Below are 21,199 nucleotides of genomic sequence, written 5' to 3'. Positions count from 1 at the left end.
GGTCATCAGTCCCTCAGCTTACACACGACTTAACCTAAATTATCCTAAGGACAAACACACACACCCATGCCTGGGGGAGGACTCGAACCTCCCCTTTATGAGCCGCACAGTCCATGACTGCAGCGCTCAAGGCCGCTCCCCTAATCCCGCGCGGCTCAGTGTAATTATTTTCGAATAAAAGTGTAATTTATGTTTCTAGATTGCGTATTTCTCTGTTATCTTATATACTACACTGTAAAAATTCTTTCTATTTGTGGTCCAAGTTTCATCGAGCTATGTTATTTAGCATTGACACGTCATGCATTCTTGAGTTTGGCACGCCAGTGCTTATACCGTGAACATTTACGGCCCCATCAAACATACAATACGGCGCACTTGTTCCGTTTACTAGAAAGTACATCTACATCTATAATCCGCAAGCCACCTGACGGTGTGTGGCAGAGGGTAGCTGAGTACCTCTATCGGTTCTGCCTTCTCTTTCGGTCTCGTATTGTTCGTGGAAAGAAAGATTGTCGATATGCCTCTGTGTGGGCTCTAATCTCTCTGATTTTATCCGCACGGACCAATATACTGCTTGACTCATCGGTGAAGGTATGTTCTCGAAACTTCAACAAAAGCCCTTACCGGGCTATTGAGCGTCTCTCCTGCAGAGTCTTCCACTGGAGTTTATCTATCATCTCCGTAACGCTTTCGCAATTACTAAATGATCCTGTAACGAAGCGCGCTGCTCTCCGTTGGATCTTACCTCTCTCTTCTATCAACCCTATCTGGTACGGATGCCACACTGGTGAGCAGTATTCAAGCAGTGGGCGAACAAGTGTACTGTACCTACTTCCTTTGTTTTCGGATTTCATTTCCTTAGGATTTTTCCAATGAATCTCAGGCTGGCATCTGCTTTACCGACGATCAACTTTATATGATCATTCCATTTAAATCACTCCTAATGCCTTCTCCCAAATAATGTATGGAATTAACTGCTTCCAGTTGCTGACCTGCTATATTGTAGCTAAATGATAAGGGATCTTTCTTTCTATGTATTCGCAGCACATTACACTTGTCTACATTGAGATTCAATTGTCATTCCCTGCACCATGCGTCAATTCGCTGCAGATCCTCCTGCATTTCAGTACAATTTTCCATTGTTACCACCTCTCGATACACCACAACATCATCTGCAAAAAGCCTCAATGAACTTCCGATGTCATCCACAAGGTCATTTATGTATATTGTGAATAGCAACGGTCCTAAGACACTCCCCTGCGGCACACTTGAAATCACTCTTACTTCGGACGACTTCTCTCCATTGTGAATGACATGCTGCGTTCTGTTATCTAGGAACTCTTCAATCCAATCACACAATTGGTCTGATAGTCCATATGCTCTTACTTTGTTCATTAAACGACTGTGGGGAAAGCTTATTTACAAAATCATCTACATACAGGTATACGAGGGGATTTCAAAAAGTAAAGGCATATTTGTGAAAAGCTGTACTTATTCTGATGATAGAATACTGAAACATGCGTTATTTTTCTACGTAACCTCCCTGGACTTCAATGCAATTTTCCCGATGTTTTACGAGGGTTTTTTTATTTCATCAGAAAATACGTTTTTAGCTTGCGTCTGTAACCAGTTTTGGTCCTGAAATTCCGTAGTTCTCTCAGGCCCAGACGCACTCAACTCACTAATAAAAGCACGGATCCCACACCGGTGAGCAGTATTCAAGCAGTGGGCGAACAAGTGTATTGTAACCCACTTCTTTTGTTTTCGGATTTCATTTCCTTACGGCTCTCCCAATCAATCTCAGTCTGGCATCTGTTTTACCGACGATTAATTTTATATGGTCATTCCGTTTTAAAGCACTCCTGATGCGTACTCCCAGATAATTTATGGAATTAACTGCTTCCAGCTGCTGACCTGCTGTATTGTAGCTAATTGAGAAAGGGTCTTTCTTTCTATGTATTAGCAGCACATTACACTTGTCTACAATTCAATCTAATCATATACATTTACCTTTATTCTGTACACGCATTTTGGGTGTCTGTGAACTCTAATTCCAATTATTTAAACTCAAGGCGGTGGTGGTGGTCGTCGCCAAAACAGATTGGTTTTATTTGGATTTCAATACACTATATTATTCCCCACTCTTTCGCCCCCAAAACCCTATTTCTCAACATAATCTCCGTTCAGTGCGACGGCCTTACGCCACCTTACTGCGGAAGTTGTTCGATACAGTTTCGCACTGTCGCTTGATAAACAAAGTAAGAGCCTACGGAATATCAGACCAGCTGTGTGGCTGGATTGAAGAGTTTTTAGCAAACACAACACAGCATGTTGTTCTCAATGGAGAGACGTCTACGGACGTTAAGGTAACCTCTGGCGTGCCACAGGGGAGTGTTATGGGACCATTGCTTTTCACAATATATGTAAATGACCTAGTAGATAGTGTCGGAAGTTTCATGCGGCTTTTCGCGGATGATGCTGTAGTATACCGAGAAGTTGCAGCATTAGAAAATTGCAGCCAAATGCAGGAAGATCTGCAGCGGATAGGCACTTGGTGCAGGGAGTGGCAACCGACCCTTAACATAGACAAATGTGATATATTGCGAATACACAGAAAGAAGGATCCTTTATTGCATGATTATATGATAGCGGAGCAAACAATGGTAGCAGTTACTTCTGTAAAATATCTGGGAGTATGCGTACGGAACGATTTGAAGTGGAATGATCATATAAAATTAATTGTTGGTAAAGCCGGGTGTCAGGTTGAGATTCATTGGGAGAGCCCTTAGAAAATGTAGTCCATCAACAAAGGAGGTGGCTTACAAAACACTCGTTCGACCTATACTTGAGTATTGCTCAGCAGTGTGGGATCCGTACCAGGTCGGGTTGACAGAGGAGATGGAGAAGATCCAAAGAAGAGCGGCGCGTTTCGTCACAGGGGTATTTGTTATGCGGAGATGTTTAGCAAACTCAAGCGGCAGACTTTGCAAGAGAGGCGCTCTGCATCGCGGTGTAGCTTGCTGTCCAGGTTTCGAGAGGGTATGTTTCTGGATGAGGTATCGAATATATTGCTTCTCCCTACTTATACCTCCCGAGGAGATCCCGAATGTAAAATTAGAGAGATTCGAGCGCGCACGGAGGCTTTCCGGCAGTCGTTCTTCCCGCGAACGATACGCGAGTGGAACAGGAAAGGGAGGTAACGACAGTGGCACGTAAAGTGCTCTCCGCCACACACCGTTGGCTTGCAGAGTATAAATGTAGTTGTAGATGTAGACCTGTACGCCCCCATGGAGATTTTAGAGCTCATGAGTAAACTTTTTTACTTCGACAGATCGTTCCTGTCGTATCCCTAAACACTGACAATTCCTCCTGGGAGATCCTGTACTGTGTGTGTGTGTGTGTGTGTGTGTGTGTGTGTGTGTGTTTATTTAAAAAATAAACGACTCATTTCATTGGGCCCCAAACCCCTCTGATTTATTTGCTTGTTGTTTACCTTTGCTGTACGAATGATCTCAGTCTTGGAACACACCTGTGGCGAAGCCGTTTGCTGTTGGCGGGTCTCGTGCGAGCGCCACCGGCTCTAGCGAGGCGCGACGCCGTCCCCAAGGTCTCGCGGACGACCTACTGAGCTAGAAGCAGCTTTTCAGCGAGTGTGCAGACGCGGCTTGGTGATGCCAGCCGGCCTGATCTTGTACAAGCTAGTGGCTGAAGCCAGAGGGGCCTTAGGCTACCGCGAGGGCAACATACAAGAGGTAGATTGTAAGGGATCAACTTGGCTTAGCTTACGCTTCAAGAGGCCACTGAATTTTAACAGATTGCTAACTCGTCACCCAAGCTTGCGCTTACGTACACCATCTGATAAAAAAAATCTGGAAACCTATTAGTGGAAATTAATGTGGGGTGTGTCCACCTTTCGCCTTTATCCCGCACAGTAGGCCAGAATCCCAAAAGCTGGCCAAAATACAAAGATTTGTTGAATTTGTACCAAAGTTAGTATGTAATGGTTAACGAAGTTGCTGATTAATTATATGATATCAAAAATTTAAAAAACAAAATGGCGGATCGAAGATGGTGGACAAATGTTGATAGAAGTCATTTTAATAAATACAAACAAACTGGTGCTTTTCATTTATTATAATGTTGTTCTACCAAGAACCGACGGAAGATTCTGTTAATATGAAGTCATTTTATTCATATAAAAGTAACTTTTTTGGAAATTATCGGTTGCCTATGAATATTACAGGGTTCAAAAATTTGTTTATATTTTTTCTTTATTTAGTATTTATTTACATAATATTTATTCAAGTTACGAAATTTATTTATATATGAAATTTTTAGCTATTGGCTGAAATGGTTCAAATGCCTCTTAGCACTATGGGACTTAACTGCCGTGGTCATCAGTCCCGTAGAACGTAGAACTACTTAAACCTAACTAACCTAAGGACATCACACACATCCATGCCCGAGGCAGGATTCGAACATGCGAACGTAGCGGTCGCGCGGTTCCCGACTGCAGCGCCTAGAACCGCTCGGCCACTCCGGCCGGCTTTTAACTATTAATTCATGCAGTATTTACTTCTTTATTATTCATTTATTTAATACTTATTTCTTCATGTGCGTTTAAAAGCGTTAAAAAGTATCTCCACAAAGTTCGTACAATATCTATGTTTCAATAAACACGTGCTTTTTTCAAAATTATTAAATAAAAAAAGTAATTTTAATATTAATATCACTAAAAAGTAATCAAAATATTCAATTTATAATATGAAACCGGAATGCAATAATCTCTTGAAGATTGAATAACAGTAGTCACGGTGCGGTGACCACTGTCCTTTTCTAAGTTATTCATCCCACTTTGAAGGAGAAAGCGTTATTTCCGTCCTTTTTCTACTTACTATATTGTCTTTAATGCTTCTAGGCGTCGGTTATATAATTAATGTATTTTATTTTCATTTTTCAAGATGTCTCTATAACGACATTAGTGACGCTTAAAATGTGGCTCAAAGCCGTATTAGTAGGTGAATTTGAAGGTTAATTTACAAAAGTAACAATATATACACGGTTATTCTAAATAATGGATACATTTTCAAAAATTCTTATGTATTCAAGTACAGATACGAAATGAACAAGCTTTATGCCAATGAAAAGAGGAAGTTTCAAAGTTTTTGGCTGGCGGTGCAGGGAGGGCGGAGATGGTTTCAGAAGCGGCCGGTAGAGTTCGCGCGGGAATAGGGCCGTCATTCCGTTTCACTGTCAGTTGTGAGTGAGATGGCGATTGTGGAGTAAAAGATCCTCTGCGTTCTCGAGTTCGCGAAAAGTGAGGAGCAAATTGCAGTGCAGCGGGCATTTCGCACCGAATTCGGTATTCAACCACCAACTCGCAGAAGCATTGGCCGTTGTTTTAAGCAGTTTAAACAGGCTGGGAGTGTGTGCAAAGGAAAAAGCACAGGCCGGCCGTGCGTGTCAGAGGATGACGTCTAACGGATTCGAGAAAGGTTTGCGCAGTCCCAGTAAGTCTACCGATAGAGGCGGTCGAGAACTTGGAATACCCCAACCAACTGTATGGAAAGTTCTGATACGGCGTTTGCTGTGCAAGCCGTACCGATTACAACTTATGCAGGCTCTCAACCCCAATCACAAAGAGAATCATCTCTCATTTTGAGCTTATGTGCTAGTAAAGATGGAGGTTGACGCATTTCTACAGCGTGTAATTTTTAGCGATGAAGCGACTTTCCACCTTGGTGGAAAAGTCAATAGACACAATGTTCGCATAGGAGGTTTGGAAAATCTAGATTCACCATTGCAACACGAAAGAGACAAATCATTAAAAATTATTAAATGCTTTAAATTGGATATCAAACATTATGGAAAAAAACTCTGGAACTTCCTGTTTTCATTGGTATAAAGCTTGTTCATTTTGGATTTCCACTTCAATAAATACAAAGTTTTGAAAATTGGTCCATCGTTTATAATAACCCTGTACTTGGGGACACAGTTCAAAAGAAAGCAGAATGTCGCGGAATTCGTAACTTTATATTTAAGTAAATTTTACTATTTTCTAGTGCATTTTCCAGTATTACGTTAATTTTAAAAATCTATAATTAATGATTCAATGATATAAATGCTTTTCATTAGTACATACCTCCTGGAACACTTTCCATATTGAAAATATTCGCTTCAAGTACACAGAACACAAATATTTATATTTAACTACAAGACTATTTTGTAGCCTGGCCGTCTGCCAACAGTGAATTGCCGCGTTTGACCTGACATACAGAGGCGGACAGAATTGCTCAGACGCAGGTCACATGCGTACCTCACAGTCAACTGTGACTGATGCATACACGGAATGTGTATCTGCGTATGTGCTATAATGCAGAGAATATTTCGAAAGACGCCGGCTATGCGAATGTCACCGTACCCTCTACCAGAAACGATTATTTCTGTGTTACCACCACAGGCGTGTGTTTAATGTGGGACAAAAGTAATCAGACACAGCACCGCTTGACAAGGTAACTGCAGGGTGAAGGCACAACACAGCAGTGTACACAAGGCAGCTATCTCGTACGGCAAGAAAACAGGTCTTGTCAAAAAAGACCAACGATAGCACCATGCACCCTAAAGGAAGGGAAACGACAGTGGAAGAGCGAAGGTTTATTGTACGGCTGCATAGTGAGGGAAAATCACATGCAGAAATAGGCAAGGTCGTCAACCGAAGCAGAGAACCTATATTTAGTATCGTCCAGAACTGAAAAGAAGAACAAACTCTCGACAATCGTCCACGACAGGGGCATCCTCATAAAATCACGAACATACACAAGAGGAAGATAGTTCGAATGGTGAAAAACGACCAGCTGTCTGTTTCAGTCGACGAGATGTTGAATTCGAGTCTTTCTTCCATCCTTACTCGAGCAAACACTGTTCTTGACGAATGGATGTTTGAAAATTTGGTAACTGAACTACGAAGAATATGTTTATTCCTCATTAGAAAGGAAAACTAATACTTAATGTCTCGCTGAGGTGCAGGTAATTAGAGACGAAGCAGTTGGTCGGTTCTCGGTTTTAAGGCACTATCCCAGCATTCACCTTCAATGGTATACAGAATCCATTGAAAATATGTATCGACAGGGTGTTTCCTTAAGAATGTGCAAAAATGTGAAAGGACAGAGAGGATTCTGCACGGAAGAGTTTGAGGTAGGGACCCTGTGGTCGGAGAATCCAGTTTAATGAGATATGGAAGTAAACTTGTTTATCGTTTTGTCTAGCAATACTGTTTTCCAGCTAAAAAGCGTACAAGTTTACATGTACAGTGCTGTTTATTTGCATGTACTTACTTTATTTCCTCCGAGTAAGCCGGCCTGTGTGGCCGTGCGGTTCTAGGCGCTTCAGTCTGGAACCGCGTGACCGCTAGGGTCTGCAGGTTCGAGTCCTGCCTCGGGATTGGATGTGTGTGATGCCCTTAGGCTAGTTAGGTTTAAGTAGTTCTAAGTTCTAGGGGACTGATGACCTCAGATCCCATAGTGCTTTGAGCTATTTTTTTTTTTTTAACGACCCGTGGACAGCGGCCCCTGCTATAATGGCAGAACTAACAGAAGGCTTTGGTACCGATGTTAGTGTTAGAACAGTGCGCAGATCCCTGAACAGTGCTGGGTATAATGCCAGAGTCAGAAGGCGCAAGCCGGTCGTCAGTAAGTGTGTCGCAAAAAAGCGGATTGTTTTTCTAGAAGAATTTTGTTGGCAAGGATGCGACCTTTTGGGACAAGACCCTGTGGAGTGATTAATGCAAATTTGCTTTGAGCCACGTGGGTGGCCGCATATTAGTGTGGCATGTAGCAAACACAGAGTGGGGGCCCAAAGACATGCAAGCAACCATCAAACATGGAGGCGGCAGTGTGATGGTGTGCGGATGCATATCTTTCAGAGGTGTTGGCGAGCTTGTCTTCAGTGAAGACACCATGGACATATTTGTCTATCTCGATATACTCAAACAAAATCTGACAAAAAATGCTGCGAAGTTGAATCTTGGAGGTGACTCTTATTTCCAACAAGACAATGATCCTAAGCATACGGAGCAAATAGTCAAACTGTGGATCCTATACAACACGCCTCATTACCCCACTGCAGTCTCCGGATCTCAACCACCTCGAAAACATTTGGGATGAACTGAAAACGAGGCTACACAAACGATATGTGAGCAGTTTGACACATTGATACATGAAGAATGGGTGAATATCATTTCGGATATAACGAGAAAGGTTGTTTACTCCATGTCACAGATACTGAGGGCTGTAATACAGGGAAAAGGACGCATTACCAAATACTGGCTGCTGAGTCTCTGAATACTTTTTCCCACTGTATATTTCGATTTTATTTTGTTTTTTTTCTGGCTTAGGGTGTGTTTTGTTACTTGTTGTGCTGCATATATTCAGACTGACATACGTATTACACATTTGTGGCCGGCCACTGTGGCCGAGCTGTTCAAAGCACTTCAGTCCAGAACCACGCAGCTGCTACGCTCGAAGGTTCGAATCATGCCTCGGGCATGGATGTGTGTGATGTCCTTAGGTTAGTTAGGTTTAAGTAGTTCTAAGTCTAGGGGACTGATAACCTCAGATGTTAAGCCCCTTAGTGCTTAGAGCCATTTGAACTCATTTGTGAGGAATAAAATATATGTTTTGGTTTAAAAACACGTTGAAAGTTTACTTCTCTGATTACTCCCAGTGTTTGAATATTTTTGTCCGACTCTGTATAACGGATGAAATGAATCTGTATAACGGATGAAATGAACAGCTACTCGTCAACACAACAGGCATTCAGCAGTCCCAACATTACTGTAACCAGCCTGATAGTCCACAACTCCTAGAAAATTTTTGCCACGTTTTCAATATTCTGGCCCAATGTGTAGCGGCTCGAACTTTGTGAGAACTCTTTAATGAGGTGGCTGAATGTCTGTGGAGGAATTGCAGACCATTCTTCCTGAAGAGCCGAAGCCAGAGAAGGTAATGATGATCGAAGGTGGAAATGGGGCGAAATGGCCTTGTATCTCATCGCAAAGGTGTTCCATTTGGTTGAGGTCAGAACTCAGGGCACGCTAGTTCCTTTCAGGAATGTTACTGTCTATAAATCATTACCTCACAGATGCTGCTTTATGACAGGGTACATTCTCAGGTTGCTACGGTTAGTCATCGTCTTAGAACTGTTCTTCTACCGAACGCAGTACACCGTGCTATAAAATGTATTCGTATCCTTCCGCATTTAGCGTTTTCTTAAGCGTAATAAAGGGATTACACTCTAACACCACCTCCGTACTTCACTATAGGCACTACACACGATGGCAGCATTCGCCAAACAGTAACTCTGCCTTCGGATTGCCACAGGGTCTAGCGTGATTCGTAAATTCATTCGAGACATCAGCTGTCCAATGACATCGCTCTTCACATCAACTCAACCGTCACTTAGCATTGACTCTAGAAGCGTGTAGCTTCTGAGAAACTGCTCAACTATAGTATCCCATGTTTCCAACTCTCCACGTAGAGTCACTATGCTAGATGAATTGCTGGGAACTCAACAGTGGTTCTTCGCGCTGACTTCAAACTATTGTTTGGAGCCACCCTTCGCAATGCTGACGGTACCAGTCCGTCAGTACATGTGTGCCGGTCTCTGTTTAGCTGTGGCTATTTCTTCGCGTTTCCATTTCACAATTCATCACCAACAGTGGAACTGCGCTGCGTCAGAAGGGCTGAGATGTTCCCGACGGAGTTGTTACTCAGATGACGTCGAATCTCTAGTCCACATTCGAAGTCACTAAGCTGCTCTGACGGACCCATTCTGCTGTTACTGCTTGTCTTCTGACGATAATACCCCCAATCTTGTTTTATACTGGCAGGTTCACCGCTCATGACGTGTAGTGGTCAATACCGCATTTCACACAGGTGCCCAGATACACTATATGACCAAAAGTATTCGGCTACCATCAAAAACATACGTTCTTCATATTAGGCGGATTTTGCTGCCACCTACTGCCAGGTACTCCATATCAAATGGTTCAAATGGCTCTGAGCACTATGGGACTTAACATCTGTGGTCATCAGTCCCCTAGAACTTAGAACTACTTAAACCTAACTAACCTAAGGACATCACACACATCCATACCCGAGGCAGGATTCGAACCTGCGACCGTAGCAGTCGCACGGTTCCGGACTGCGCGCCTAGAACCGCGAGATCACCGCGGCCGGCGGTACTGCATATCAGTGACCTCAGTAGTCATTAGACTTCGTGAGAGAGCAGAATGGGACGCTCTGCGGAACTCGCAGTTTTCGAACGTGAACGTGGTCAGGTGATTGGGTGTCACTTGTGTTGTACGTATGTACGCGAGATTTCCACACTCCTAACCATCCCTAGGTCCTCTGTTTCCAATGTAGTAGTGAAGTGGAAACGTGAAAGGACATGTACAGCACAAAAGCGTACACGCCGACCTCGTCTGACAGAGACCGCCGGCAATCGAAGAGGGTCGTAATGCATACTAGGCGGACATTTATGCAGACCATCACACAGGAATTCCAAACTGTCAAGTAGTGTGTAGACTGGTGTACATTAATTTGAATTTGAATTGTTTCAAGTTTGCGGCGTTGTCGCCTCGAGTACTATCAGCAAGCAGCTGCGCAGCTTTATGCTCTCTGCCGCGATAGAAAATTACTTTGGAGTTTGTCTCGTATAAAAATCCTAAAATCGATGTATGGTACAGATCTCTACCGTGTCTCCATCGTGTCCATCTTTCGACAGTTTTCCTCGCACATCGTTATATAGGGTAACGTTTAGTTTCATCTAACTCCTACTGCAACGGGTAGTAGAGAACTGTCGGGCGCAATGTTCAGCGCAGCGAAGTGATAACGCAGTGCGAGGCGACAATGTCAGCCTCCCATTACCGTGCTGTTAAATGTCGACGAGTTCAAATCGGGCTATAGCTTTGGATTATTGTATGCTCGTGTACATAATTACTTACCTGTACAAGATTCATCGGCCGAGCCATTCATTTCATTAGCACGAAAAGGAAAATGTAAGACTAGGTTTAACGTACCGTCGATATCGAGGTCATTAGATACGGAGCACACGCCCGGATTTTGGCAAGAATGGAGGACGACACCAGCCGTACCCTTTCAAAGAATTATCCCGGCATTTTCCTGGAACGGGTTAGAGAAATCACGGAAAGGTTTGAACCGTCGTCCTACCGAATGCGAGTCCCGTGTGCTAACCACTGCGCCACCTCGCTCGGTCTTTAGCACGAGGAACACTACTCAAATAAAAATGGAAGACTGGAATGTAGAAGTTTGCCTCCTCGAGACTAAGCTATAAAACGAATTTCGTAAGTCAGCTCTGCTAGTCGCTAATAACCTAGCTGTCTTTAGCTTTAATGCCTGTGGATGTAACTACTGACCAACGTTTCACGAAAAAGCTCCTTGCTAATATTTCGTATTATGCGCCTGTCGTTCTACACAAATTTCATACTACAGCTGCAGTCATCCAGAAATACAATATAACAGCATTTATCCTTGAGGTGTGTTAATATTTTGTTCTAAGACATGCATTATTTTAATATTGTGTAACTACTCTTACTATATTTTACAGTTCAATCAATCACATATTTATAATTATAGCGCTGTCTTTTCACTAGAAGTAACATTTTCACGCAATTGGGATGCATAGATCCTGAGAAATCAGTACCCAGAACAACCACCTCTGGCCATAATAACGGCCTCGATACGCCTGGACATTGAGTCAAACAGACCTTGGATGCCGTGTACAGATACAGCTGACCTTGCAGCTTCAACACGACACCACAGTTCATCAAGAGTAGTGACTGGCGTATTGTGACTAGCCAGTTGTTCGGCCACCATTGACCAGACACGTTTTGAATTGGTGAGAGATCTGGAGAATGTGCTGGCCAGGGCAGCAGTAAAACATTTTCTGTATCCAGAATGGCCCGTACAGGACCTGCAACATGCGGCCGTGCATAATCTTGCTGAAATGTAGGGTTTCGCATGGATCGAATGAAGGGTAGAGCCACGGGTCGTAACACATCTGAAATGTAACGTCCTCTGTTTAAAATGCCGTCAATGCGAACAAGAGGTGACCGAGACTTGTAACCAGTGGCACCCCATTACCAACACGCCGGGTGATACGCCAGTATGAAAATGACGAATACATGGTTCCAGTGTGCGTTCACCACGATGTCGCCAAACACGGATGCGACCATCATGATGCTGTAAATAGAACCTGGAACCATCCGAAAAAGTGACGTTTTGCCATTCGTGCACCCAGGTTCATCGTTGAGTACACCATCGCAGGCGCTCCTGTCTGTGATGCAGCGTCAAGGGTAACCGCAGCCATGGTCTCCGAGCTGATAGTCCATGCTGCTGCAAACGTCGTCGAACTGTTCGTGCAGATGGTTGTTGTCCTCATCTGTTGATTCAGGGATCGACACGTGGCTGCACGATCCGTTACAGCCATGCGGATTAGATGCCCTATCATCTCGATTGCTAGTGATACGAGGCCATTGGGATCCAGCACGGCGTCCCGTATAACCCTCCTGAACCCACCGTTTCCATACTTTACTAACAGTCATTGGATCTCGACCAACGCGAGCAGCAATGTCGCGATACGATAAACCGCAATCGCGATAGGCTACAATCCGACCTTTATCAAAGTCGGAAACGTGATGGTACGCATTTCTCCTCCTTACACGAGGCATCACAACAACGTTTCACCAGGCAACGCCGGTCAACTGCTGTTTGTGTATGCGAAATCGGTTGGAAACTTTCCTCATGTCAGCACGTTGTAGGTGTCGCCACTGGCGCCAACCTTGTGTGAATCCTCCGAAAAGCTAATCATTTGCATATCATAGCATTTTCTTCCTGTCGGTTAAATTTCGCGTCTGTAGCACGTCATCTATGTGATGTAGCAATCTTAATGGCCAGTAGTGTAGTTTTAAAGCGGATGGTGTGTTCAATAGACAGAAGATCGAGCACTTTCCACGTTGTTCGATAGCAGACCTGTGAAACACAGTCCTTAACATGTTTGATAGCAAATACTTTCTATGAATTACAGAGAAGAATGTCTGGTGCGGCGAGTACCTTCTGTAGTTATATATGGACAAACTTAACTTAATGGACACAGTTAAACGTAAATCTTAAATATTATCTGAAACGACTGTCAAAGGCACACCATTCAAATGAGTGACATCTGTGAAATGTCAAGGAATGACATTTATATGCTGCAGGCTATAAGGTGAAATGTGAAACTAGTTATCAAGGAGGGCTGTGAGGAGTTGGCTTTCCTTCTGGGAGTATGGAAGAATTGTAGCCTTAGCTGAACGTTTATTTACCGTAAGGATCTCAGTATAATTTGTTTGCTGTTAGTCGTTACGGTTGTAGCAAATCATCTTCACATGAGATCGTCTTTCCGACAACGGTGGTGTTATATATTCTGATCCAGCGTACAACATAAATGTTCAGTGAACATACGGAGTAATACTGAAATGGAGTAAATGTTCCGATAAGAAGAGCGTGTGCTTAAAAAAAAAAACCTTAAGTTTTTGTACCTAACGTTGTTGCTCTGTCAAATTAGAAAGTTCACATTCTGTCTGCATCCATCCTTTGCAAAACGCAATTAACCGATGATAAGTCCTATCAGCGCCGAAGAACATACTTCTGCCTCATTCACGAACAGAGAGAAACTGCTGTTAGTTTGACTCCTTCTCTATTCTCACCGCCAGATGTTTCCTACGTGAGGATGTGATTGCGGCAACTGAATAATTTTAATTTTTTCAGCAATTTTTCCCGAACTTTTGCAATTACTTCAGGTGAGAGGAACGTAGCGAGACTTCCAACGACTGCCATGTCCCTCGCCGCGTGTTTAAATATTATTTCCAAACCTGATGGCCTGGCCACTTAAAAATTTTAGATCAAGTTAAAATTTAACGTATCTCTTAAAAATTTTGGAAATTTATGGTAAGGTCTTATGGGACCAAACTGCGGAGGTCGTCGGTCCCTGAGCTTACGCACTACGTAATCTGCGTTAAACCAGCTTACGCTAAGGACAACACATACACCCAAGCCCGAGGGAGGACTCGAACCTCCGACGGGGGGAGCCGCGCAAGCCGTGACAAGACGCCTAAGACCACGCGGCTACTCCGCTCGGCGTAACGTATCTCTGACATTTATGTATTTATAGACGACGTAACAACTCAGTCTAACATATCCTTTCGAACGAAAACACCCTGACATCACGATATTACAGTGTTTGTGTTCAGAAATACGTTGAAATTTTCCTTCGTCCATGACTGTATGTCCAAAAGAGCAGGCAATGCGGCGACTAGAGCCGTCATGAAATACATTAAATGTATTCGCAGTCGCGAATATGGACAACAGTCAGATGCATAATGGAATGACGACAGTGAAAATTTGTGCGGTTCGCCCCCCCCCCCCCCTCCCCAACCCTGATTTCCCGCTTATCGCGAGCGGTCGCCTTAACATTAGGCTATCTGAACACGCCTCACGGCTAGACCCAAACTACCATAAGTCGTCAACCATGTGTCTACAACCTACAGTCGTACATCCATTATGTGTATTTCCGTACACGTGAGGCATCGGAATCGAAAGTCGCTTGCCTAGTATCGGCGGTTAAATACGGTATTGCAGTGCCTGTGGTGTTCATAAGTACAGTGCAATGTTCGTTCGGACCGCACTGGACCGCGAGACACATCATCCCCCAACTGCCGCCATCACAGTATGAGGCCGTTCCGCTGTCAAGCTGAATGATGTCATGTCTCGGTGACGAAGCATCAGCACCACTTCACGGCCCGGACATTACGTCCACCCGCCGAAGAACGCTCTGAAGACATTTACTACTCTGAACACTTGACACGATAAATAAAAGTTATTGCAGATATCACTGTGTTACTGACACCTCCAGACGCGAACTTGACCACTCACTCACACCTAGTATTCGGCCTCCTGTTCACAACACAACCCCAGCTCCCTGGATCGCAACTCAGAACATGCAACTGACTTTTAAAGGTGCTGCTCCAATGTTTGTTGACAATGCAGGGGTGTAAAATCTCCAAATGTAGCACTATCGCATGCATCTCAAATAGCGTGCTCTGAAACAGAAGAATGTAAACAAGTGAGTGTACACAGAAGAGGAGTGACTATGACTAATGCACGCCATGCCATAAGTCATCTGAAAGACCAGCTGTTGTGTACATAGTTCCGCGTAGTCAGCGTGTACTCAACTTTCCCACTAGAGCGCGCCCCGCTAAGCACAACAGCGCAGGCGCAGCGCTCGTCCGTCTCCGCACTACGAGATGGCGCTGCCTAAGAGACGGACCAAATTCTGCTTCCTCTGGTCCGCGTATTAATATTTACCGCAGCCAATGAGATTGCTGCTAACGTAGAACCTTTTCTCATCGCAGATCACACTCGCGCAGTGATAACAGAACGCGTGAGGTATTATAACGAGTGTACAGACCTCCGATTAGTCAGTCTGTACCAGTCTACATTAGTCTGTACCAGTCTATAGTCAAGTTCCTGTCTGCGCCTAATAAGATTACCATATTCCTGTACATAGCCATAAAGATAAATGAATAGACACTTTGTCAAGTGTCAGAGATATGTGAGAATAAGATTAACGTACCAAGACCAAAGGAACTTCAGGCTGTCAATTGTAAACAGCATCCAGAATCAATTTACTTAATATCTATGATTTTTATTATTTTAATAAATGTGTGAAAATTAATCAAGTTCTGTTTAAAGTTGGTCACCATCAATCTGCTACTCTAAGTGTGCAAGTGGCATTTCTATCGTCCGACCTAATGGCAGAAGATAAACACGCCACGATAAAACCACGAGACATACTGCTGACACTCGCCTACTTCGTTAGAGCGACAAGTCAAATAATCTGATGGTGTGTGTACCGAAGGTCTTACAGTACGCACACCACACCAGCCATGTTTATCAGTTGCAAAACAGAACGATCTGTTGACGATGTTGCCATTTCTTCCCCAACAGCGCAGGGAGTAAGCTTCACAATATCTCAACATCTGATCCCAAGAATGGTGTTGGGTACGAAACAGAAGTCAATACTGAGAGATTTTTTCTAAATTTTATTTAGTTATTCCCCTGTTTAAGTTTAAAGGATACGAGAAATGCTTTTTTGTTGAGTACATTTCTACTACTAAAAATATTAGCCCTGTATTTTAGCTTGCGTTTATCGTTAGCTTCCTTATCGAAAATCTCTCCACCAGCGCAAAGGCCCAAGCGATTGGAAAAAAGGAGACGGTGGCTCCAGTATATAAGGAGGGTAAAAAAAGGACCCGCAATACAGACGAATATCCTAAACTTCTATTTGCTGCAGAAACCTTGAACATATTCTCAGTTCAAATATAAAAAAACTTCTTGATACAGAAATGATTCTGTCCACAAATCAGCGTGGATTTAGAAATCAACGCTCGTCCGAAACTCAGTTTGCCCTTGTGTCACCGGGGGCCGAACCGAATAATAACCCTGGGTTCGATGTGGGGCGGCGGAGGGGTGAAGTGGACTGCGGTAGTCGTCGTGGGGTTGTGGACCACTGCGGCTGCAGCGGGGACGGAGCTTCTCCGTCATTTCTAGGTCCACGGTTAACATACAATACAATGCAACACACCGTTAACGTACTCGCAAAAGTACCTATACCTATGTCGATTTGTTTCCGCTAAGAAAGATTGCTTTACTTCTGAATTAATCACGTATTTCCTGCGACACTCGGTAAGCTTGTATTTTGTTCACTAAAAACGACACAGAAATGGGTCAGATGCCACCAGGAAATGGAGGTACACACCATCTACCTGGCCGCCGTTAGATTTTAATAGCTACATATTGTGAGTTAAGCGGATCAGTTTCTGGTATCCGTTTGTTGCATGACCGCAGAGAATTGGTTCCGTTAGGATCCAGTAACACAGAATAAGTATAAATAAGTAGACGAATGGTCTAATATTTTAAGAGATACTTCAGAGCCAAGATCACATTCAAGTATTTATTTTGAATTGACCACCGCTTTCAACATTACTTTCCAGTCATCTTCGGATCTACAATTCGACATAGACACACAATACAATTGTAAACATAGTTTTCAAGCCTTTATTAATGAAATAAATAAGTATAATATTTTACATATAGTTAACATACCTCATCTTTTTCAGAATTATGCCATCTATTTCGACAGTGTTGAAAATTTAAAAAGTTTGGAAATGCAAGCTCTGCCAGCAGGTAGATCACAACAAATCCACATGTCATTAATAAAAATAGTATTTACAATCATACTGGCATGCAACTTGTTCCTATTACGTGCGGCCACATAGATGCACGTCTGGAGCTCTATTGAGTCGAGCTATATGACAGGTCAGCTACTTCTTACGCCTGCTAGGTGGCGTGGTAACGCACGTTGCTGTTTGCATTTAGACAAATTATACAATTCGCTTATCAGAAATTTGTGCAGTAATTAAAGTAGTCCAAATCTTAAGTTAAAGAAAATTACAGGTATTTATAAAGCTGTCTCTGTTCTACAATCTTTCACAAAGGAGCAATATCGTCCCTTCTGTTATACACTACTAAAAATAAATTTTTCTGCAAAGTGCGTGTCATATTTACAGGATTTAATAGCAATCAAAGAATTTTATTGTCGCGGCGCATCGCAAGTTATGTACGAAAATTTTTTTAAAAATAAATGACCACTGTAGTATAAGGCAAGAATATTTATTCTCATGATTCCTTAGTTTTAATTCTAAAGGAACCTTTTCTCGACGATGCACCCATTTATGTGGAAGACATTCCAGTGTCAGATCATCATTTTTGTTATTAGTTGGCCATGTTGCCCGAGCGGTTCTGGGCGCTTCAGTCCGGAACCGCGCTGCTGCTACGGTCGCAGGTTCGAATGCTGCCTCGGGCATGGATGTGTGTGATGTCCTTAGGTTAGTTAGATATAGTAGTACTAAGTCTGGGGGACTGATGACCTCAGATGTTAAGTTCCATAGTGCTTAGAGTACTTTGGACCATGTTTGTTATTACGCTACCTAGCGTCGCAAAATACAAACCATTCACGTAGTACTATCAGTGTACCATCTCAACACCTTGACATAACATTTCAACTCATACAGTATACAATTATCCAATGAAGAACCTCCAAGACTACAAGTCACATAATGTCCAGATGGCATAATACAATCTGTAAAATATTTTTTGCTTAGTATGACCTTACGATAGGATTTGTACATGAATCTCATGTTGTCTCGCTTATGTGTGTTTGTATCGTATTGCAGCAGTGAAGGTGTCATCAAAATACTGTTGAATCTGGTCAAGAATTCAAAATAAATATTTAAGTGAGATTTTGGCTCTGAAGTGTTTCTTCACATGTTAGTCTGCAGACCGTCACCTGATCATAATGTCTCTAATATATAGAGAAATCTTCTTTCATCCGCATTCAGTTATTGAAAAATCTTACAAATAAAAGTCCGTGTTGCAGATTCAGGACAGCTGTTGTGCGCCTCCGTGCCTTTCTGTTTCAGAGAGCCCTGAGCACTTTCGCTATTTCACTAGAGTTGATATACATCTGCCGATAACGAAAATAAATGTATCAGTTTACATTACGTTGACATGGCCATAATATCAGCACTTATAATGGCCTTAGGCCGAAACTGCAATAGTGTAATAAAAACTTAAAATAGTCGCTGGCGTAAAGATGATATCCTTCAAAAAATAAAAAAAAAAATATGTCTGTGAATCCCAGCTACAAGTTGACGACAAGTGAAAGCGTACTACACGCTAGTAAACCTGCTGTTATATCCTACAGTGATTCTGTGCAGCTTCACATAAGATAACAGGTTTTTCCTGCTAGACAACAACAGATGGTATCACGGCAGAGTAGCGTGTTACACGGAGACCTCTGCATTCTCGGATAAGGTAAATCCAGCGAGCATTGCGAGACAATTTTTAAGGATTTGTCCCTTTGGCAGCGAGAGCTCGGGCGCCAGATCCGCCGAGAAGTACCTTGTTTAAAGATGAAATCCAGGCATTCGGAGAAATTGATATAAGGAAACAACGGAAAAATACAACTCTGAACAGAGAGCCTTTGTGTGCACGACTGCAGTGCATCAGTCCCCTGGTCACACCACTTCACCTGGGCAAGTAAACGGGCGAAATGTTTGCAGTGATAATTAAAGAGATAACGTAGTGCATACAGGTGATGCTAGCTCCGGTTGAAATACTTTCATGTGTGGTTTTCCAATAAACCAGCTATCGGTCACTTCACTAATAATTTTTCATAATAAAGCATTTCAAAGACACATGTCACAGTCTTTGTATGGCGAAAATTTGCTTATGTTAATGTCTTTGAACATGACATTTTTGTTGACGAACTTCTTTATCACTAATTTAAAACTGTCTGCTTTCCGGAGATTAAGAATATTCGTGCCTTCTACTTAAAATATTTTGAATCTTTTTCTTATGTTTTTCGCGTATAGTATTCCATCACGTTGTTAAAATGGAGTGCTATGAGACAATTTTATGAAATTCCTAACTCCATTCATGCCATGCCTAGTTTAGTTACGCTAATTTTCTATGGGTGAAAATAGAATAAATTGACGAATAATCTTGATGTACACTATACCGCGTCTCTCTCCCAAAAGTCTGCAGGCGTATTTTCTTTTGCGTTTTGGTAAATATCTGCAATTTCGTTTTTTGTAGTGTATTGGGGGGGGGGGGGGGGGAGGGGTCATCCCAAACAAATACTGCTCGTCACGTCTTTCACCCGACGCCCAGTGTTCATGGAAACTGTCGATTTGTTTTCTGTTCCTAACAAGACTATTATTAACCCTTTCAGACCTGCATTTCTTCTGGAGGAGGGAGAATTTTTTTCTTTGTGCGATAATGCTGAATTTAGATGGTCGATTTATATAAAAACATGTACCCGTTTTCAAAACATACTTTGTACACTTCAATTTATGGACTAAAATAACTAATTAATAAATCCCCGCCCAGTTAGCCGTGCGGTCTAACGCAGGGCTTTCCGATTTGGGAAGGAGCACGTGGTCCCCGGCACGAATACAACCGACGAACTTGGGTCGAGGTCCGGTGAGCCGTCCAGTCTGTGGATGGTTTTTTAGGCGGTTTTCCATCTACCTCGGCGAATGCGGGCTGGTTCCCCTTATCCCGCCTCAGCTACACTATGTCAGCGATTGCTGCGCAAACAAGTTCTCCACGTACGCGCGCATCACCATTACTCTACCACACAAACATAGGGGTTACAATCGTCTGGAGTAAACGTTCCCCAGGGGAGGGGGGAGGGGAGGAGAGACGCCATATCCATATAAGTATATATTTCTGGCAATACCGGCCATAACCTTCTGTTAGTGATACGAGGCCGTTGGGATCCAGCACCTCGTTCCATATTACCCTCCTGAACCCACCGATTCCATATTCCGCTAACAGTCACTGGATCTCGACCAACGCGAGCAGCAATGTCGTGATACGATATACCGCAATCGCGATAGGCTACAATCCAATCTTTATCAAAGTCGGAAGTGTAATGGTACACACATTCCCCGAACTCTTACGAGATTTGCTAAGAATGTCTTCCACGAGTAATGAGTGTGTTGGTGTGGGACACTACGAATGTAGTGTGTGGACATACAAGGTGAGAATGTGGGTCTCGCGGGAGGCGTGCGCGAGATAGTCCTTGCAGTCGCACTATCCTTTGTGCCCCCGGTGGCTCAGATAGATAGAGCGTCTGCCATGTCAGCAGGAGGTCCCGGGTTCGAGTCCCGGTCGGGGCACACATTTTCACCTGTCCCCGTTGATACATATTAACGCCCGCGAGCAGCTGACAGTATTAATATAATTCTAATGTACTCTGGTGATCATCCTACTTGTCACAGAGACTTCCAACTCCAAACATTTACATAACTGCCAATGGTCTTCACCTGTTCGAAGTTACGTTGACATCCGACAGTGTCCTCTGTGTGCTTCATTTTTTGTCTTGCGGTATAAAACTACCAGTTGATCTAAGGGCTTTCTGATCAGTAAAAAAATTGTATATTCGTTGAATTAATGCGATAAACTATGTTGTTGTTGTTGTTGTCTTCAGTCCTGAGACTGGTTTGATGCAGCTC

General features: G+C 43.1%; 1 protein-coding gene and 1 non-coding gene across 2 annotated transcripts in view; both read left to right on the top strand.

Moving 5' to 3' along the window:
• Nucleotides 1-21,199, top strand: part of LOC126299606 (calcium/calmodulin-dependent protein kinase type 1-like) — a 1,453,155-nt gene that overhangs the window by 753,295 nt on the left and 678,661 nt on the right. The gene's annotated exons all lie outside the window — the stretch shown is intronic.
• Nucleotides 20,789-20,863, top strand: Trnat-ugu (transfer RNA threonine (anticodon UGU)). The gene has a single exon. It is a non-coding gene; the product is annotated as a tRNA-Thr (tRNA).

This window comes from Schistocerca gregaria, chromosome X (assembly GCF_023897955.1).
Source record: "Schistocerca gregaria isolate iqSchGreg1 chromosome X, iqSchGreg1.2, whole genome shotgun sequence".
Lineage (NCBI taxonomy): Eukaryota > Metazoa > Arthropoda > Insecta > Orthoptera > Acrididae > Schistocerca > Schistocerca gregaria.
Note: the sequence above shows the minus strand (reverse complement) of the source record. Positions and strands in the feature narration are given on the sequence as shown.